Source organism: Ochotona curzoniae, unplaced genomic scaffold, assembly GCF_017591425.1.
Source record: "Ochotona curzoniae isolate NIBS_2020 unplaced genomic scaffold, NIBS_Ocur_1.0 contig_4514, whole genome shotgun sequence".
NCBI lineage: Eukaryota > Metazoa > Chordata > Mammalia > Lagomorpha > Ochotonidae > Ochotona > Ochotona curzoniae.
In genome coordinates this window covers 8,305,012-8,327,701 of record NW_024466312.1, presented here as the reverse complement: position 1 = coordinate 8,327,701, position 22,690 = coordinate 8,305,012, and positions in this window count along the sequence as shown.

Here is a 22,690-nt window from a genome sequence, read left to right as displayed (position 1 = left end):
ATTTTTTCATTGGAAAGGCGGATATACAGAGAGGAGAGACAGAGAGGAAGATCTTCCGTCCGATGATTCACTCCCCAAGTGAGCGCAACGGGCCGATACTATGCTGATCCGAAGCCAGGAGCCTCTTCCGGGTCTCCCACGCGGGTGCAGGTTCCCAAAGCTTTGGGCTGTCCTCTACTGCTTTCCCAGGCCACAGGCAGGGAGCTGGAAGGGAAGCGGGGCTGCCGGGATTAGAACCGGCGCCCATATGGGATCCCGGGCGTGCAAGGCGAGGACCTTTAACCACTTGCGCCACCGTGCCGGGCCCGGAAGTCGTTTCTCTTTGTGTCTCAGCTTCTCATCTATAATGGCGGTAATAGTGTGTCCCACAGTTTTCATTAAAATTAACTTTTACAAAGCACTTGGACTTGTGTAAATTTTCCTTATATACCTTTTAGCTGTTGACTCAGTGCTCTGGAGGGAAAGAAATTGCACAGTCACATCTTAATGCAAGGATAGTTAAATGAAAGAGTTTCAGACTTTAGGGAAATCTCCAGGGGATAACGGAGCATTCTGGGACTAGCAAGAGTGGAAAGTAGTAGCTGTTCCTGGAACTGAAGGAACCGTAGAAAGGAGCAGTTCCCAGAACCTGCAAGGACCAAGTTCCAAGGAGATGGTTGCCTGGCAGTAACTCTGGCTTTTAAAGGGGCCCACACAGCTAGCCTGAAGCTGCAAGGAAGGCGCTGGGAGGGCAAATCCACCAGCCTGACTTTCCTCTGTTCTGTTGAGTGACTTGTGCCTGCAGGTAAGGCAGCTGCAAAGGTACACAGAGCGGAGTGGAACTAGTAAAGACAGGTCTAAATGAGGTGAACAGTTTACCCCCCAGCAGCTACTGCTGACTTCCGCCTGGGGGGAATAGTCACAGTCTCAACAGAAGGAACATGAAAGAATTAGCTAAATTGAATCATCCACTACAGGTTGATGTCAAATTGGACCAAGTTTCAACGGAGCTTCAGCATACTCCTGGAGCGCTCACACAGCATAACCAAGACATAGCAAAAGGAATTCTCCTTCCACAACTGTCTCTAAGTTTAGTAATCACAATACTCTTTAGCTTTTTGTTTTGTGTCTGCTTTACCTTCTGACTCACATAGACAAACTTGCTTACCTGCCAGTGTGAGTAAAATCTGAATTTCAATAATGTTTCAATTCTTGGCAGCTTAGTCTTTACTGATTGCTTCTGTGTTTTCATTGTCAGGGCCATGGGTTAGGGATATCTGAGAGTGTTATAAATAGCTTCTCTGGGTGTCACAGTCCACCCAGTCTACCAAGTCCAAGGGCTTGGAAACAACAGACCAAAGTTTCTCAGTGAATCAGTGAACATTCTATTTCTTTTACTGTCCCCTTCATTCTTGGGCCTGTATTTTCTGGCTTTGTGAAAGATGGGAATTTAAAGGTATAATTAGATTCTTTAAGATAGAAGCCCAATTTTACAGGATATTGCATGCTGGAATGGCCCGTATTTGAAAACTTACATGATAAACATTCCTTTCTTTTATTAAACTGGCCACATTTAAGCTTGGCAGAAATGATTTGATCGATAGATTTCATGGACATTAGCCATTTATCCTGCTTTGATTCATGATAAAGTATGTCCTGTTATACTTGTATAGAATATGATAGTGATAGCTAAGACATTCTGAAACTCCAGGAATAGCTGCAACAGTAGAAATGTTATGGACAGGGAAGATATCAGACTTAGAATATGTATTAGCTGCTCCTTCATTGATGGAAAGGATCCCATTTTACCAAATTACTAATAGGAGGCATCTGCCCCTGTTTTCAAAGGGCAATGTCATACAGTGAAATATGCTGACTTCTTATGGGGTAGTAGGCTGAATATGTAGCAGTCGTAATAGTCATAGAAGGCTTGGTGCAATCCAATAATTATGTGGTCATATTGTCAGAAGCCTTCTTGCTTGCCATCCCGAGGTTTCCTAAGGATGATACCGTCATGACTTGATTGGTAGTGGTGAAAATCGCACGTTGGTCCAAACACAGACTTCTAACAGAAGCAGCTGGGTGCCCAGGCCCTGAGTTGCTGCTAGAATGAACAGTGGCATCTATTGCCTAGTGGCCACAGTAGTTTTCTTCACTAGTGTTTTGCCATGATTTTAGATTACTGTTACTGCATAATCTCAATGACTTGACTTCCCACAAATTCTGTGAGTCAGCCAACACACATTTGAAAATGGTTCCCTTATCTTTGCTGGTCATTTATTGATTCAGAAAAAGACATATTTATTTATTTATTTATTTTAAAGGCAGAGGGAAAGGGAGGAGAGGATGATCTTCCATTTCTTGGTTCGTTTTCCAACTGAAAACAATAACTGGGGCTGAGCCAGGCCAAAGCCAGGAGCCAGTAAGTCCCTCAGGCTCTCCCACCTAGATAACAGAAGCCCAAATATTTGAGCCATCATCTGCTGCTTTCCCAAGTGCTTAAGCAAGAAGTTGGGTCAGAACCAGAGTGGCCAAATTGGTGCTCAAATATAGGATGCTGGTATCACATTCTGAATCCTAAGCCACTGTTCAGCTGCACTCAAACACTGGCCTCTGCATCATTTTTTTTTTCCACTTAAGTCTCTCATTTCTGTTGCTTATACTCATGCATCTTAATAGACTTGCCCAGGCAACACGATGGTCAGGACCACGAAACAATGATAAACATTAAGTGCAAAGTAAAAGCCAAAATTCACAGTAGAAGAGGAGATCAATAATTAGAAGTCAAGGTGGGATGTCTGTGGACTCCACAGATCAAGAAGCAGACAGGAGAGATTTGTTGAAGTTCTAGGTGCCCTGGGAAATGGCTTCAATGATTTCAAACTCCGGGGCATTGTAATATCACTCGGTGCTCAGATCCTTCTAAACAACAGATCTGACATTGGGAAGATTTCACAATGAATATGGCAGTTTTTCCCAGAATTGGTATTTTAGCTGGAAATATCTAATTATGGTAATACATCTGTTGGACTTCAAATGAGGCAGATAATAGAATATAAAAGGTCATATTATTCATCATATACAATGTCTGTCCAAAAAGACACTGCTTAGAGCAATAGTCTGAAAGATGTTACTGTATGTCTCTTATCTTAGAATAAGATACAAATATAAATAAATCATTCACTTTTTTGAAATAAACATTTGAAATTATCTATTCATTTTTCTCTCTCCTTTTATTACTCAAATTTAGGTATGTTAGCATCGTAAACCAGTCAGAGAGCGTTTACTTAGTTTTCACTCCCTGATATTTAGCAGTTAACAGCTCTTCCTTACCTGATGCTGCATCTCCAGTCTTTAATTTTTAAATTAGTGTTGCAAGGTACCATATCCCCCACCAGGTCCGTTACCATCTCTTTCAATATAAACGGCATTTTTCCTAAGTTGTTAGCTGGAGGCGCCACTGTTTCATCTGTGGCTACGCGCTGATTCTACTTGCCCTTAATGGACTGCAGTGATTTGAAGTGATTCATAGAACATAAGGTGGGGAAGGTGATGCGAGTGCCACGGGGTCACCAGACTTTAGGTGCCACGGCAGGCAGCCTGCTCACACAGAGACACATTGTCTTCTGTAACGGGAGTGATGACTTGCCTTGGTGGCTTTTCATCTGTCCTGGAGCCTTACAAGCGTGTAGGCCTAGAAAGAGGAAGTCATGAATAAAATACAGCACTGTTGTATCTTCAGAGGTTGAGTTACACTTCTTTGCCCATGCAAGGTTTAGTCACCGCGGATTCATTCCTTCTTAAAAAGAGAAGTTTAACAGCAAAATTCGTACTGACCCTGTAAGCTAAAGTAGAAGGGAGCACCACAGCGCGCTGGCCTCACTAGAGAGAAACTGAGACTCGCTTTGAGAATAAACAGGATTCTGATGAAAGGTAAGAATCTGCTTCTTCTCCTTTTTTTTCTGTTGTTCGCATTTGCAATCACTTATGCATTTACTTTTCAGAAGTTTAGTGTATGAAGAATAAACAGTGGCCTCGTTACACTGTGGTCATCCCAGCCTGTGAAGTGCCACGTTTCCTCCTGTGGGTCCCCACATTTCCAGGGAGCACAAAGTACTACTTCCAACAATCAACTAACCATCAAACTGTAAACCCAGCGTTAGTTGCCTCACATTGGTCTGAGAATGAGGCTAACCATAATGAAATGTTGTTGGATATATAGCTTGAGGATCTTCTTTCCTACATCTTACAGTCCAGGCATATTAAATAATGAATATCCACAACCAAGCACACAAAGGAACCATGGATATTTATGTGGTTGAACTGAAAGGGTGGAGGCAGACTTTGTGAGCACGTGACAACACATAATTTGAAGCCTTCTGATGCGAAGTTAATGCTAGAAAACAAATGATGGTCTCCTAAGAATGAGGACTTAAAATTTACTGGTATACACATGTATGACAGACAGAGCATTGAAGCCTTAGATCTCTGCTTTCTCTGACCATATTTCCAACACCAGTTAATCTAGAAGCTAGTGTACATATTCCCTAATTGTACCCACCTATGCTTAGCTTTTGACAAGGAATTGTGTATCACATAAATGGGACTATAGTAGGAGGAGAAAGAACCAATGGATTAGATAGAGTTTTCAGTCCCAAATAACTGATAACAATGAGAAATTAAGTTAAAGAACAAAAATAGATGCTTTTTCATTTAATCAAATTACGTTACCAAGCACTGTTAGGATAAGAAAAAAAAAAAAGATGCATTACAAGTAATCAATCCAAATGGCAGATGCTAAATCTACTTCCTTAGAGAAAGGATTGGTTGATAGATAGAAAATAAACAGTAAGTGGATGAGATAGAGCAGGGTAATCACTGACCTCTGGGTGAGTACTGGATGGATTAAGTACTACAAAAGTAGTATTCTGGCAAGCAGTTAGCCCAGCAGTAAGATGGCCATCTCCCAAAGCAGAGCATCTGAACTGGTTTCCTGAATCTGGCTCCTGGCTCCTGGCTCCAAGTTCACATCAGAAAAGATCTCAAGAGGTAGTGGCTATGCTTCATATCATTAGGTCCTTACCCTCAAATGGGACAACCTGACTGTGTCCCTGGATGCTGGCTGCAGGACTGGCCCAGCTACTGCTAACACAGGCATCTAAAGAGTGAACTGTCCATGGAGAACTTTCTGTCCACTTCATTCTCTTTTTCTCTCTTTTTTAACCTTTTAAAACAGGGCAGTGTGGTAATTAAGGACCCAGATTTTGGTCAAAATCCTGCATCTTTGATGTACTGACCATATTATTGGACACTTTTACATACCACTCCAGGTGTTAATTTATTCATCTGTCAAAAGGGAAATGATATTCTTTGCTAACAGGCATCTCCTTTATGGATAAAATAGGCCAGGTCTTCTCAAAGTGAGGTTTGGGGGTCCCTGTTAATGCTGAGATCTTTTTTGTATGTTATGTAAATTCAAAATTACTTTTATGATAGTGAGTTACTGCTCACCCTCCTTTTTGTTTACCCAATGCTGTTTTTCTACCTTGTACTTTCATAAATACACTATGGAATTTTTCAGAAACCACTTGACATAGTAATCTGAATGGGCTGAATGTAGAAAACTGGATATCTATATATTTTATATGAGGCCAGAATTTGAAGAGACTTGCAAATAATTATGCATTTTATTTGTAATATACATATTTTTATAACTATTTTAATCCTTTATGTTACCAGAGATGTTTTTATTCAAATGAATTTTAGATACTCAAAGGCCTGAAGTTACACCAATTAGTAAGTATTTTGCTTAGATATACCAATTAGTAAGTATTTTGATTTTTTTCTAGCCTCATATTTAATATTATTAATACTGCTAGACATGCCTCACCGAAACCAAAGCTCTTCAATGTCCCCAAGAAACAGTGTACAAGCTAACTTGGTGTGGCTTGATTATGTTGGTTGTCAGTGTGGCAGGGGGAGATCACGGCCTGCAGGTAGTAAAGCTTGGCGGAAGCTGTTTAAGGCACTGGAAGCAAAGTCCTAATAGGTTCTTTATCGCCCCGGACTCGGCCTTTCTGACTTGTGGTCTGATCTCTTGCACTCCTGCTGCTGTGTTAGCCATGAGCTCCTTGCCAGAGCTGAGCTGATACTGGCACCTCATCCCAAAGTCTCCAAACCTCTTTTTTTTCATCAACCTCTTTTTTAAGCCTGCCTCAAATGTTTTGTTATAGTAACACAAAGTGGACTAACACAGCAGCCAAACTCAGATATTGGATAAGAGCTGATGAGAATACTCTTTTCTAGAAAACATCTAAGTATTGGCTGCTGTGCTGGCAATTTTGAGATCTTTAAACAGTTTGTGATCAGTAAAGCCTGGAGCATTTAATCACCAGGCTGAGTTCAAAGAGATGACACACTCTCCATTTCTAGCTTTAAGAGGAGATTTGTAAGTTAGTCTGGGTACTGGCTGTGTTTGTTACATTGCATTTATCATGATGAGGTGGTAATCAGAGGTCAGAGGAAGCTGGCACTGAGGTGGGTGACAGTTTACTTGGAAAGAAAATTCATGGTATAGAATTTTTAAAAAATCAGCAGATGGCTGATAAGATGCAAAAACCCCACCAAGCATTGTGAGATTCATACAGGGAAATCATTGAAAGGGCACAGAATTATTTTTTACAGCTACCGCTGTATTTTATGATTTAAAGCAAGCAACTTATAGATACGTTTTCTGAATATGTATCCTAGCAACCATAAGTGGTTTCTGTTTGTGGGGTTCGGGGGAGTTCAATAGTGAGATTGAGCCTTTTTGATTTCTACCCAATCATGCTCTTCCATCCCAAGATAACAGCCATAAACCACTTGGTATCTTTCCAATTCTTTGTCTATGCATTAAATATAGCAATTACCAAGCACCAGGCATTCTGAAACACCAACTTCGATCAACTCGTATAATCTTTACAAAATTCCATAAAATTCAACATTATTGTTTCTGTTACAGAAAGGGATAGAGAGAACTGGGGATGTAAGGGAGGCTAAGCAATCTGCCTGAGGTCACAGATGCACTGAATTATGCACTATATTCCACTTAGATGAAAAGGCAAATGGGTGGAAAATAGGAAGGGGGTTAAAGTGACACGGTTTAGCAAAAAATCTGTTTTTATATGACCACAATAAATTACTGAATATTTATTTTCCCCTTCACTTCCCAGTACGAAAAAAAAAAAGAACCCTAATTTTATTTGATTTACTTGACATCTGTGCTATCACTTTAAAGCACATTCTGGATTTCTATGTTATAAACATGAAAGTGTTTCATGTTTCTCTATTCATTCCTCCATATCTTAGTCTATGTGAGCTGATAAACTGCATTTCTTTTGCACACTTCTGGAGGCGGGAAATGTAAGACCAGGTGACACTGAGGGACGACTTTTGGCTTCCAGATGGCAACTTCCAGCATTGTCTTCATGGATAGTTTCTGGGGCTTCTAGAAGGGCACTGATTCTCAGCATAAGGACTCTATTCTCATGACCTGAAATCGCCTCCCAAAGGCCTCACTTCTGTCCTTATACTGCTACCAGGGAGGTGAGGATCCCAACATGAATTTTGTTAGGATACAGACCCATAGCTCTCCACTGAATCCCCTTTGCAGTCCTGTTAATTAAATGTGGGCCTGATCTATCAGTAATTTAAGCAAGCACAAACTCCTAACAGTCCGACCAACACATGCTGTCTCCTCGTTCCAGACCTGTCCAATGGAGATGCTTGTTTCCGACAACCCTTGAGGAACACACTCCAGCCACTCCAAATGATAGCTTTTGTTCTCTTCCTTGAGTGCATCGAGGAGCTTTGGTGTGTGACTGTTGGAACTGGGAGTTAGGGGGGAAATGGAGCAACAAGCAGCAAACACCTCTCTGCTGGCTGGGAGGATGGCTATCAGACTGTCTTAGTGAGGAATGTCAACTTGGTTGAAACCTCCTGTGTGGCAGGTGTTAGTTTCTGCTCACTTGTGTGAGCTCTTCTGTACCCTCAGGACTCTTGTGAGATTCAGGAATTGGCAATAAGAATTTCCTGTAAGGTTAGGATCTTTGTCAGTATGAGAAATTTATTGTTTTCTGCAGATTTTCAGTGGAGAGAAGCAGTCTGCAGGAAGGAACAGAAGCCTCTGCTATGTGGGTTTACAGGATAGGAATTTTCACTATCCATGCAGTAAGAGATTCCCAAACAATCATTAATTCACTGCTGGGGTTCCAGGATACACAGATGGCAAAACATCTGATAATTCTTATCTCATAAGCTAGGGTATCATCCTGCCAAAGATGAGCTCACACTAAAAAAGAATTACAAACTGCAAGAAGAGAGAAACAACCGCGAGAAAGAGATCTGTCCCTCCCAGACACAGGAGGAGCCCCTAGAAAGTGAACCTATTAGAACAATGTGAAAGAAACCGTAAGGGGAAAGCTTTAAAGACTTTGCTCTCCTTGTTGTTGCTTATTTGAAAGGCAGCTGCAGATGAGAGAGAGAGAGAGAGAGAGAGAGAGAGAGAGAGAGAGAGAGAGAGACTCTTCCATCTGTTTGTTTACTCTACAGCTGGCTGAAACTTCCAGGGCTGGGCAGTTGGACCAGGCTAAAGCCAGGAACAGAGTTTCTTCTGGATATACTCTCTGAGTAGAAGGGCTCAAGGTCTTGGACCATCTTCTGCTGCTTTCTCAGGTGCATTAATAGGGAACTGGATCGGAAAGGGAATAACTGGGAGTCAAACTGGCACCCATATGGGATGCCAGCAGTGCAGGCCTGCAATGCCACAGCATCAGCCCCTATAAGGTATACTTTAAATGATCATGGTAAAAAATTTTTTTAAATTTATTTTATTTTTATTGGAAAGTTAGATATACAGAGTAGAGTAGAGACAGAGAGGAAGAACTTCCTTCTGATGATTCATTTCCCAAGCAGCTGCAATGGCTGGAGCTCAGCTGATCTGAAGCCAGGAGCCCAGAGCCTCTTCTGGGTCTGCCACATGAGAGCAGGGTTCCAAGGCTTTGGGCCACCCTCAACTGTTTTTCCAGGCCACAAGCAGGGAGCTGGATGGGAAAGTGGGGCCGCAGGGATTAGAATCTGCATGCATATGGGATCCCGGTGCGTTCAAGAGGAGGAATTTAGCTGCTAGGCTACTGCGCCAGGCTTGATTATAGTAAAAATTTTTTTGAGTATTTTTTTAATTGATTACATTGCATTATGTGACACAGTTTTATAGGCACTGGGATTCCGCCTCCTCTCTCTAACCCCTCCTCATGGTGGATTCCTCCACCTTGTTGCATTACCACAGTTCAAATTCGGTTGAGATTCGTTCATTGCAAGCATATACAAAGCATAGAGTCCAGCATCTTATTGTCCAGATCAGTTCAGTGGTTTCTTGGGGAGACCATCTCTGGTCTGAAGGTAGAACCGACAGAGTTTCATCCCAATCAATTAAAAGCCCCGACATTATATCAGTAACAATTTAAAACGTAATGGAATTAGTTGACATGGTACTGAGTAACCAGCATGTTAAAAGAGAGAGAGAGAAAAAAAAAAGAATGCAAGTTCTGAACCACATCCTATGACTTCTACATTGACATTACAATTATTAGTTTATATACAACTGGGTACTGCACACCTTAAAATGGCTATAGATTACTATTCAGCTGCCTCATGTCTATCTTAATTTTAATATTTAGCAGTTTATAGTGTTGAAGCATGATTTTGCAGAACCTGGCTGTTTTTTGGGTAGTCTAACTCTATAATTCTAACAAGACATATGTCAACAGTTTAGGTGAACAGTTTTAGGTAAAATTTTAAAAAGTAGAAAGAAAATGAAAATACAACAAATTCAAATATAAAGGGATTTAAAAATTTTTTTGAAATATTTTGCAACATCTTTATTGGTTTAACTCTTAAATCCACTTAAAAAAAACGTGTGTACAGTTGGCATAGGAATCCTGTTTTTTCTTGCAAAAGGATACTGTTTTTTCCCAGTCCGCTTATGTTCACTGATGTTGAAATGCCAAAATGACCATAAAACATTCCTAATTTCTTATTTATATGTGAGTCTGTCTCAAGACATATGCAGTCGATGTCATAATGTAGCAACACAATCTTTTCATTAACTTAATTTTAGCACATTTTTATGTTAGGTTGGAAAAGTGATATTTCATGTGTTTTTCATGCTCCATTTTTTTCTTAAACTATTGTCTTCCTTTAAAATTCTAAATGGGATAGCTTTATTCACCCAATGGTGACAATTAGTTGTTAGAAGATAAGTTTTACTTTCTTATGCACAAGCATCATAAAAAAGTATATAACAAAAATAAATATATACATGCATACACAAATATTTCATGAGGAACTGTTAAGAACAGTATTAAATGGACCTTTATGGTGGCAATTATGAAAATAACAGCAAAGTGGCTGAAAGGCGTTGTTCCAGAAGGATTTTGGAGTTACCTTGTCAGTGCCTACTGCTGATTACTTTAATAGTAGAACCCACAGATCAGAGAGATGATGTGACTTGACCTGGGTTGCATTGCAAATTGGATGAGCACCTACTCTTGATTTTTAGCTTCAGATTCTTGTAACTGTACCCTCTTTGCTGATCTATGTCATTAGATAGAATATAAATTCCCAGCTCTTTGAACATTTCTACATATCAGACAGCGGTCAGCAAGAATGACCCAAAGCCCTTCCTCCTTAGTCCAGGGAGGCTGTTTCTGAATCTGTCAGTTCCCATTGTTTGTCTCCCATTTCTCATTCTCTTCCTCTTAGTGCCCTGAGTCAAAAAAAATGGCATCGACTAGGACTTCTGGAAGACAACAGAAGGAAACATGCTGTGTTGACTCCCTGGGGTTTGGGTTCGTGGCTCTATGAAACCCATAGGAGCATAAAATCTCTGAGTCATGATGATTATAAAAGGCTAAGGGTGTGGGAGGTACGGTGCAACTGGCACGGTAGCCTAGTAGATAATGTCTTTGTCTTGCTAATGCTGGGATCCCGTATGGGCACTTGAACATATCATGGATACTCCACTTCCCATCCAGCTCCCTGCTTTGGCCTGGGAAAGCAGTAGAGATTGACCCAAAGCTCTGTGTCTCTGCACCTGCGAGGGAAACCCAGAAGAAGCTCCTGGTTCCTGGCTTCAGATCATCTCAGTTTCAGACATTTAGGCCACTTGGGGAGTGAACCAGTGGATGGAAGATCTTTCTCTCTCTCCCCTTCTCTCCGTAAATTTGCCTTTCCAATAAAAATTTAAAATTAACTTTAAAAATAAAGCCCAATAGGGTCTTGCATTGTGTTGTAATAAGTAAAATGCTGCTGCCTATGATGCCAGCATCCTATTAGGCACCAGTTTGTATCTCAGCTGCTGACCCGACTCCTTGCTAATGGCCTGGAAAAGCACTGAAGGTGCCCGGTGTTTAGGCCCATGACATCCAAGTGAGAGATCTAGAAGAAGCTCTTGGATTTGGGATGTCCCAGCCCTGACAGATGCATACAAAGTGTAGCAACTCTCTATCTTATCCCCTGTATCTGTGTAACTCTTTAAATAAACAAATAAATCTTTTTTTCAAAACAAAAGAAAAAAAAGAAAAAGAGAAAAAGAAAAGGGTAAGTAAGACATTACAGATTGCAGGGGGTGAGAGAAAATGAAGACAATAAAGGAGAGAACTCAGGAATGCAAGAGGAACGCCGCCAAGTTGCTTAGATAATTCTTTCTTGCACACGAACCAAATATTTCATAGTGTGTGTTGAGCTTAGCAGTTAGAGTATCTGTTAGGATACTGAAATCTTATATTGGTCTGTTCAAATCCTTGCTCGATTCCCATTCCAGTTTCCTAACGTTGAAATAAGGCACGAGTGAGGCCTCACTTTATCAGGGTCTGCCACCCACTGTGCAGACATAGACTGAGTTCTCACACGCTAACCCCAGCTTGAGTTGTTCTAGTCACTACAGGCATTTTGGAGATTAACTAACATTAGTCTCATCTCTCATTAAAAAAAATAGTTTTCTTCTTAATTTATATTTTTTTAATAATAAAAGAAAACAAAACAAGCAGAAGCTTGAGTTTCTCATCAAACTCAGGGATGTTGCTCTTTAACCAGCTCATACCTTTTTCATATTTCTGTTACTAGTGGAAACTCTTTCTCCCCCTCCTTTAATTGATCTCCTTATTCTGCAATTCCTCTGTTGCTGCATACTCCTTGCAAGAGGGGCAAACAATAGGGGGGGAAAGGCAGTGGTAATTATAATTATTTAGCAGGTGATATCTATTATTATTTTCAGATACTTTTTGCCTTTTAGATATCCAATGACATTTGTCATGTTTCTATATCTTTACCATGTGTCAATATAAAACATTTTAAGTTTCTTAAATATGATGGCTTTAGGGGCCAAGCACAGTAGCCTAGTGGCTAAAGTCCTCGCCTTGCACGCCCTGGGATCCCATATGAGTGCCAGTTCTAATCCCGGCAGCCCCACTTCCCATCCATCTCTCTGCTTGTGGCCTGGGAAAGCAGTCAAGGATGGCCCAAAGCCTTGGGACCCTTCACCTGCATGGGATACCTGGAGGAGGCTCTGGGCTTCTGGCTTCGGATTGGCACAGCCCCAGCTATTGGGGCTGCTTGCAGAGTGAATCAGCAGATAGAAGATCTTCCTCTCTAACGCTCCTCCTCTATGTACATCAGACTTTCCAGTAAAAACAATATAAATCTTCAAAAAAAGACAGCTTTACATTTGTTATTTATTAAAATAAGTTTTATTGTGGGCATATTAAAATATAAATCATGTTACTAACATATAATTTATATAATAAAATGGTAATTATAGTGAAATAAATTGAGTCTTTGTGGTCTCACATAGTGGCCTTCCCCTCCTTTCCTTCTAACTCCTATCATATGACAAGAGCAGCTGTAACCTAATTCAGGAAAAAATCAGCAAAATTCTGAATATAATACATTATTAAGAGCTATCATCATAATTTTGTACGTGAAAGTTGTAGATGTAGTTACTCTGTGTATCTGTTGCTTTAAACCCCTTGCCCTCTATTTCTTCACTTCCTCTCCACCACTCAGTTTCTGATGATTACAGTTCTAGTGTGTCTCTGTCTCTCTGTATATTTAGCTCTTTTATTTTTAAGATTCCACAAATAATTGACATCATTCAGCATTTTCTTTTCTCAGTTTGGCTCATTTCATTTAAAATGGTTTCTCTGGGTTGATGCACAATGTAGCAAAGAACGAAAGAGTTGTCTTTAAAGATCAGTAGTACTATGTATGGGTATTGCCTCACTTTGTTTTATCAGGTCATCCAACAGTGGACGTCGAGATTCTTGGTAGCGCCATAGGACAGCCTATCTTGGCTGTTATGAACAATGCTGCAGTGCACACGGGTGCACACGTGTTTTTGGAGTGATAATTTCATTTCACCTGCCTAAATAGCCAGAAGACGGATTTCTGGGTCATGTGGCATCTGTTTTAAATAGACTTCAGTTTTGCTTTCCATAAAGGCTACACTAAATCCATGTTTCCACCAGCCGTGTATAATGGTTCTCTTCTTCATACCCTTGCTAATATTTACTACCGTTTGTGTATGTGTGTGTGCACTTGAGTGATGTATTTGTCCATGATAATGAAATGTGTGTGATGTGTATTGGTAGGTGCCCACATATTGGGGGTCCTGGTGAAGGCTGAGAGGCCCTCTTGCCTCCCCTAACCCATTCTTATCTTTTAGATAATAACTGATGCCAAGTGGTGTCTGATAACGGTTTTGTTTGTATTTCCTTGATGGTTAATGATGTTATGTACCCTTCCTATATATGTTAGCCATTTTTATGCTTTCTTTTCAATTTTCAGATTCTTTTCAGTTTTTTAATTGAGTTATACAAGGGGTCCTCAGAAATGTTCATGAAAAATTCGTATTATGAAAAACTTTGCATGTATTTCAATATATTTTGCATCAAAATAAATTTCTGCTAATTCTGTTTTCCATAAATAGTTTGAAGCCTCTTCTCATGCTTCCTTGCTATAACACTGTGAGAGTTCTTTATGAATTTTGAATATTAACTATTCATCGGATACGTCGTTTTCATTTTCTTTCCCAACTGCAGATTTTCATTTGGTTGATTATTCCCATTTTTATGCAGAATATTTTTATTTGATGTATTCCAATTTGCTTATTTTTAAAGTCAAATACTATCAAAGCTTCAAAATCCTTTTCCTCACCTCTTTTTGCAAATTATTTATGGTATATCATCAGAAAAGTAATCTTTTGAAAAAGACTACTCTTGCACCAACATGTCTAAGTGTGATACACTTATGTGGATTCCTTATTTTATTTTGCTTACTCTTCAGTGCTTTCCAAACTCGTACAGTAAACATGTATTGTTTATGTTAATGACCTTCCACTCACTGTAGAGCAAACTTAGAGTTCTACGTTCCACACGTTGAGTACAGAATTAAATAATTTGCACTGTGTATTGGAAATCAAATGACCTTCAGGTTACCATCATTTATGTGGTTTGGTTTGTACATTTGAGGTGATTTGGTAGAATTTAATATTGGTAACTAAATTTTCCAGTGAATAAGAAGTGTGAGGGATTGAAAATGAAGAAAGAAGATTAGTAGGAAGCAGACATGGAAGTGATAGGGTAAGAGCAGCAGTAAAATGTCTCAAAGGGCCAGTTTCTATTAACCATATATTTTTTCTGATAGAAAAGTGATATAAATTTGGTTATGCCCCTGTTTGGCCACTGTTCTTCCATTAGCAATGACTGCAATGTCCTAATCTGGAAACGTCAGGTAATAATTTTTTTGTCTTGGGCATATATATCTTAATGCTCTCCTAAGGCCTTTTCCAAATCAAGCAGATTCAGTCCCTGAAATCACACACACACACACACACACACACAATAATTTCACATCCTCTTGCATTTAAAGAAAAACAATAATGTCCAAATATTTTCCTAAATGTGATAAAAAAAAACGCTTGTGTGATATACCATGCTAATAATATCTGAATTATTTAGCACTCAATATTAAATCAATTAGCAAATGGTATGAGTATTTTTAAAATCTCCCCCAGATAAGAATTCTATATTCAAAGTGAATATATGGAAGACTGACAGTAGAATCATTTTCTTTGCAAATAAGCTAGATACACTTTTTATAGCTAAGAATTAGTATTCAGGAGAATGAAATTAAAAGACCTTATTAGGATATTATAGATAGTCTTTGTTGAAATAGAAGTAGACTGAAAGTGGTGATATTAAAAGGAATGAAGTATAATGCTTACAAAATTTCCATTTTAAAAAGTGTACATATAATTATTTCTAGGAGTTGAAACATGCAAAACAAGCTAATAACATTGAGTTCATTTTAATCCCCCAAAATACCCAAACTCATTAGTCATATTTGGAGGATTTTTCAGAAACTGATTTAACACTTCTGAGAGCTGATCAATAAAGAGGAAGAATTAATTCTGAGTAATTCATACATCAGGGTATCCAAACAGTCGTGGAGAGAAATTTCTTTATGTGAAAAATCCAGGTTATAAACGTGTAAGGGATAATAGCATTAAAACATCACTGTTTGGCAGACTCAAGTGAGGATAATAGATTTAGGTAAAGATCGTTAAATGTTGCTAAAACTGTTAAATGAAACACTGCTGGAGAATCTTTAATGGATGGAGCGAACTGGCAACAGCTAAACCTCTGTTTAACATTAATAAAGGAGTGGGAGTGAGAGATCAGGCATGATGAGCACATGCAAAATGAATTCATTACTGTCTCTCAACTGTCAGTGTCTAAAAGTGTAACCTGAACTTTGCTGAATTCTTAGATAAAGCAAGTTAGTGGGAAATAACAGCAAGAAGAACACACGAAGTGACTCCACATAGACGTGAGCAACAAACTCCAGAGCGTAGCATTTGATTTAAAAAAAAAAAAAATGGAAATGATGAGCTTACATCAAACAAGATGGGTCACGTGTTAGTTTATGTTGAAGCTGAGCCACAGATACCCGATGGTTTTCCTACTCTCATCTCTATTGTTGTTTGTGTTATCAGTTTACTGTTACAACAACTGTTGTAACCGACCCAGCGCGGTATCAATGTAGCGCTCACCCTTCTCTGGTCAGCCGGGAGCTTTGGCTGGCTCTGCTGATCTTGGCTGTGCTCATTCTGTGTCCTCTGTTAGCTGGCTGCCGGCCAGCCCAGGGTGACGTTGGTTGTAAAACGGGTTGTAAGTCCAATGGAGGAGCGGGTGACCCAGTCATGTTTTCCTTGCTGTGACAGAGATGCCAGAGGGAAACGGTAGCATGTGAAACCTCTTGAGGCCTCGGCTAGACATCACCTCCGTTTTATTGATCTAGCAAATCACACAGAAAAGAGGAATAACAAAGGCACAAGGCAATAGGAATAAATACAGAAAAGCGTTAGAGTTTGAGGCTAGTGTATCTTTGAAATTCTCCGTAATTAAAAATTTGCATTAAGTTGTGTGTAATATTGGCAATACCATGAAGCATACAGATAAAAAACAGTATTTTGGTATTAGAATTGCTTACCTGGAAAAAAAAACTGAGCATCTTTTATAAGTCATTAATGGTATTTCATGCAAGCATTCTAAGCATTAATTACATTTTGTTTGGAGTTTCTGTAAGGTGTGGCATCTTAATGTTTTAAAATGAAAATAAGAATAAGAATTGCTACTGTTGGGCCTGGCACGGTAGCCTAGAGGCTAAAGTCCTTATCTTGCATGCGCGGGCATCCCATATGGGCACCAGTTCTAAACCTGGTAGCCCTGCCATCCAGCTCCCTGCTTGTGGCCTGGGAAAGCAGTTAGGATGGTCCAAGACCTTGGGACCCTGCAACTGTGTGGGAGGCCCAGAAAAGGCTCTGAGCTCCGGGCTTTACCTGGGGAGGAAATCAGCAGATGGAAGATCTTCCTTTCCATCTCTCCTCTTCTTTGTATATCTGACTTTCCAATAAAAATGATAATAATAATTGCTACTATCATTATCATCATTATTAGGTGAAGGTTTCACTCTATGAGAAGCTCATGGTTATGAAATGATGACATCTCTAATTTTATTTGTAATTTGAATAAATTATTTGTGTGTTAATGTTACATCTTTTTTTTTTAAGATTTATTTATTTTTATTTTTATTGGAAAGGCGGATATACAGAGAGGAGAGACAGAGAGGATGATCTTTCGTCCGATGATTCACTCCCCAGGCGGCCGCAACGGCTGGAGCTGAGCCAATCTGAAGCCAGAAGCCTCTTCCGGGTCTCCCACGTGGGTGCAGGGTCCCAAAGCTTTGGGCTGGCCTCCACTGCTTTCCCAGGCCACAGGCAGGGAGCTGGATGGGAAGTGGGGCTGCCGGGATAGAACCGGCGCCCATATGGGATCCCGGGTATGCAAGGCGAGGACCTTAACCACTTGCGCCATGGCGCCGGGCCCTACATCTTATTTTAAAATAATACATAATAATTGGTTTTCATTATGCTGGAAGATGTTTATGAAAGGGTAGAAATCATCTCTGTGCCCCCAAAATAAGGTCAGTTTGAATTCTAACTTGTGCTTTGATTGTGACGTGAACTTGAAAAAGTGTGTAGGCCACTTTGGACCTTGATCTTTCCGCTAAGAAAAATACAGTTTATACTTTGATTATGTTTTCTAGTCATGGAGAAATAAGTACAAATTAACACTCAAAGAAAGTATAGCATACACTGCTATGATTATTGAACATTTTTCTAGAGAAATTAAAACTATTCAATTTCTAAACTACATCTTGAATTATTTTTTCAGACAGTGGAACTGTGCAAATGGGATTTATCCTGTTTCTCTGCATGCTATATACTTATTTATTTGCATTGACATGGTGGAAATCTACTATCATTTGTATTCTTTTCTTGAACATAGAGACTAAAGATAATGGCACCCTTTGTGGTCATGGTTCAATAGAATGTCTCATACCAGGTAAGATATGCTATCAATAAACACCGGGCTGGTTTAAGTAAGTGCTACACAGAAAGAGTATTGGAGGACAAACTTCAGATGGTCAGAGAAACATCTCCGTATAGAACTTGTTAATCCATGAGAATAAATCAGGCCCTCAAGAACCCATAGCAGAGGAATTCAGGCAGTGGCAACTATCCAGTATGAGGACCAGAAATATCATGGTTATCAGAAAGTCCAGTCATCATGACTGAAGAGAACTGTTGGAAGGCTCCTATTTGGGTTTCTGAGCAAAAGAGAAGGCAACGGAGGGACCATTACCAATGGCAATCAAAGAAAAAATATGTCCTATAAAATAATTTTCAAATATAAAACTTAGTTTATTTCAGAAAACAAGAATGAAAATTACTTTCTTTACCCTTGGTAGTATCAAACTGCTAGTGGAGTATTCATGAACTAATAATTTATCTTTAAAATATATTCAAACTACCTCAGTGTATTCCAGAAAATTTCTTTATCTTAATGATGATGTCTCTACATCCCAGAAAATCATGCTTGAATTTGTTAAAGCATGTTTTATGATCTCAAAATGCGGGGTTTTAAAAGAGTTTCCTTAAATGAGCTGTCATAAATTAGACTATCTTTGCAGACTACTCCATAATTTGTTTTCTGCCAAATAGATAATGCATTCAGTACATTATATTTATTAGAGCTGCTAAACTTCCACCCTTTGCTCTCTAATTAGGTCTTTCTTGTTACTATGCATTTCAGGAAATATAACCATCTCATTCCTTAAGCTTAATTAGGCCAGGCTTCGGCAGAATTAGAGTCGAGTTGAGCAGGAATGACTTTATGCTTTGCTTAGCTGCATTCATCCAGATGCCTTAGCTCTGCATTTCTACTACTGAATGATGAAATTCTGTCAAAATGAGCATGGTTGCCTTTGTGTCACATGCCTGCCATTCACTTAATTTTGTCTTATTTGTCATAGTAGCAGAAAGACATCTCCAACCACATCTGGAAATGGACTAAGACATTTCTGCTTGAGTTTTGTTGGGAAATACAGGAGAGTATTTCAAAAACATTGAAGGGAAGTGTGTATTGTAAAAATTACATAGATTTCAAAATATATTTGCACTGTATTAAAGCAATTTTCCGTGAATCTTTTGAAGTATCCTCGCATGTAGAGTTGGTTATGTGGAGACAAACGAGCTTGATTGCTGGAAAGAGTTTTGATTTTTAAGACAGTAAAATTTACATGATCTGGGTCTGAAGCCACTTCTAATTCAGAGCAACATTGCCCATAGCACAATTGTTGGGATATTATTTATATTTTTTTTCATTATATAATAAAAATGCATCCTGTGTACTCTGTGGAAGTTTGGATGAGGAAGAATAGAGGAGGGCTCTTGGAATATAGATATGTTCAAATTCTTGAACAAATGGAAGCTATACTGTGATTCCATTATAATTATCCATCAGGCCATATAGCTGTGTTTTATAGAGTTGAGGTATATTTGTTCATTTCATATTTACAATAGTGTTTTGCCATTACTGGGACCATACTGGCAAAATGGATTAGGTAATAATCATTGAGTTGACATTGAATTTATGGAAGAATGTCCTTGTTCTTAGAAAAGAAACACTGTATATTCAGGACAAATGTGATCACATCTCTATTCAAATCTATAGTGCCTGTCCATTAAGACAAAGATGTTGCCTATTCCTCCTGATTCAGATTAGCTACCTTCTATTCTAAATCCTCTGCTCATGTCATGTCTCGGTGATTTCTCACTTCAGGAATTTGTATCATCTACTTTCCATTTCCACATTAATTCTATTCATCTTTCTTCTGCTTGCTATGGTTTTGTATGGGTTCATTTTTCTTCCAAGTTAAAATTGTCAGCATCTCTGGGCCAAGATTATCTGTCTCTTCTATTTTTTGTCTTTCTTGAATAAGTTCTGAATGTTCAAGGAATATTTGTTGATTAAGCCCAAGAGATCTGAAACTATTCTGTTTACTTTTCTCAGCAATGGGACGTAATGCTACAAGTATGGTTGAAGAATCTTCTTCTGATTCTGTTGATAAGAAGTGTTAGTAATGAGTAGCACTTGAAATCTTAGGTTTAGGTTTGATAAACTTGGACTTAAAGTCTTATACCAACCCTCAGTAATTTTACAATCCTAGTTTCTCATCGTAAAATGAAAAATTAACCATTTGAGGTCTTTATAACAATGAAATAAAAGTAAGGCATCTGGAGCATTTTGGAAGCTACTTTGTATATCGTACGTATTCAACAAATGTCAGCCGTTAGGATTGTTATTATTGTCATTGCCTGTAAAACTGAAAGCACTTTAGCATTTACCTGTGATCAACTGCTACACAAACTTTAAAAATGTGTAGACCAGTGTTGTGTAAAGTATTAATAAGTGAAGTGCCTGCATATACTAGAAAAAGTCTAAAGCATGCAGCTCTCTATTTTCTTATTTGAAAGGACTTTTAAAAAAACCGATGGGCAAGCTGAAATACTCTGTATTCACAACTGACTACTTGTCATATGGAGTTCAATGTCATGCTGTCTGAATGGCACTCATCCAAGAGGAATTAGTTGCAAATCCACCAAAAGGATTTCATTAGAATGTCGTTTTACCTATAACGGAATCTCTGTCACTGACTCCAAGGGTAGTGAGACTTTCAGGCAGTAGGGTGGTGATCGGTGCTGGCATCTTCTTCATCTTCATGGGTCATATGAGATTAATTACAGCCATCTATTTGCATTACGCAAACTGTTTTACCATTTGTACATTATAAAGCAGAGCACTTTCAGTAATAAAAATACCATTTGCTGAATCGGGTATAGAGGTGATGTAACGCAGCCAAGCCCCAGGAATTATACTGTGGGAAAGTAAAATTCAGCGGTCTGCGCCATCTGCCAGCAGGCACCATGTGAACCATATACCACTCTGACATTTCATCCAGAACATCAGGGTTTCTCATCTCAGCTCTTGATCCTATCCCAGACACTAACCTCTGGCCTTTCGGGATTTCTGCTTCTTCCTACATAATATCTTACTTCCCTTGTTTCTGCTGTGGAGCCCTGTCTCATCCCCTCTACATGTTACTGCTTCCAACCACCTTAGGTCTTTGTCTTCTCTCTTTAACCCCATGCATGAGACCTGCTGTGTGGTGCACAGGGTGGTTTGGACCAAGACATCTTCCCTGCTGGAATTCTGATGTGTCTGAATGTTTCTGAAGATCTGTAAAAAGATTGGTCCTTGCAAAAGTTTCCTTATAAAAGGAATAGATGCAACAGCCTCTCTGTAAAGAGGTTCCAAGTCTGTGTTTGAATGAAGTCAGCTTTACTGTTCATAAGTTTCACAGAGGACACAGAAACGTAGTATTCCAATTTAGTCATCTCTTGTAATAAACTTAAAAGACACAGGAGTGCTATTTGCTTGCATCTTATTCAAAGTCTACTGTGATCACAAGTTAATTTGTCAGTTAATCATGAAAAACCACCTTCGAGAATTAGAAAGAACTCCAAGAGTTCAGGAGCCCAGCACACACTTTCTGAATAGGAAGATCCATATGGAAAGTCAAATTATAATCAGAAGCTTGGCAGAGATTCAAGACAGGGATGGTGGATGCATTAAAAGACTGTGGCTGAAGCCAGGGTTTAACAGCTGAGGCAAGGGAGCTGGCTTGCCATCCATGACAATGAGAACTGTACAAATGGAAACTTTTGTTTGCCTCCACACTGGCAACGGCTCAGTTAATGCTCAGTTGATACTCAGCCTTAAGGTTGGGACTTCTCTCCCTGGCACTTCATCTTGTACTTCCCTGGATGGGTACATCATCTTCAGTTTTTAGATATGTTAATATTTTTAATCAAGTTAAAGCTAGTCTGCAGGTCTCGGCTGTAATGTCACTTCAAGAAAAGTTCCCAACATCAGTCTAAGGTTCATCCTTTATTGCACTGTGTCACCTCGCTCAGAGCATTTTCCTTGAGAGCAATTTCCATCATTTTAGTAGTACATTTGTTTGTGTTTTGTATTGTCAGTTGTCTGCCTTTCCCCTTGAACCTCTAAATTTGCATATCTGTGATACAATCCATTATTTGTTCATCTTAAAACTTAACCTTAAGTAACTAGTCTCTGGTGGCTCACAAAACCCATTTTCAGTGTTGTTATTGTTTCTCTCCATCACTCTCAGTCAAATCTCTTCATGTGTATCTCTTCACTTTCTTTGTTGGAATTCTTTGCAGGGCATCTGCTCTATACTGTGATGACTTTTTCCTCGTAACTTCATCTTCATTCCTTTCTCCCAATCACCCTCAGATGTATATCTTTCTCAAGATCCTATCATTGCTCTATTCCCACTTTACAAAAAATAGAATAGCTTGTTATTTGCATTATTTAATATGTATTGAGACTCTAGTATATGCAAGCACCAATAGATTGGCTTTTTTCCAAAGTTGAGTGTGTCTGTAAGAGTTGTTCACCAGACTCATTTTAACACTAAGAATATCAATATAATGCGAAAATGCAACATGAAGAAGCCAACAGTCATCTGCTGCTGTGGTGATGGTTAGTCTTGTGCATTGACTTGACTAGAGTAAGGAATACCTGTGAACCTGGGAAAGTGTTATTTGGGATGCATCTGTAAAGGCGATGTTAAAATAGATCAGCAGATGAGTCTGAGTTAGGTGACAAAACTTAACCTTGAT